Source organism: Aptenodytes forsteri, unplaced genomic scaffold, assembly GCF_000699145.1.
Source record: "Aptenodytes forsteri isolate BGI_AS27 unplaced genomic scaffold, ASM69914v1 Scaffold229, whole genome shotgun sequence".
NCBI classification, from domain to species: domain Eukaryota; kingdom Metazoa; phylum Chordata; class Aves; order Sphenisciformes; family Spheniscidae; genus Aptenodytes; species Aptenodytes forsteri.
In genome coordinates, this window is record NW_008795863.1 from 2,454,187 (window position 1) to 2,454,427 (window position 241).

Sequence of the window (241 nt, forward strand, 5' to 3'; positions counted from 1 at the left end):
CACCGCCGGGAGGTGAACGCCTCCCGGCCGTCGCACCTCAGAGAGGAGTTAAACCTGCAAAGCTCCTACCTGCACCTCCCTCAGAAGAACTTCATCTGAGGCTTGAAAGGCTGCGAGAGCATGCCTGCTTGCTTCTCCCACCTAGCGTCCATCAGATTTAATCCCCCCGCCCGCTGTGACTAGCCCTCACACCGCGCGCGGAAACCGCCCTTTGCTCCCGAAGAGCCGGAGCCGACAGAAA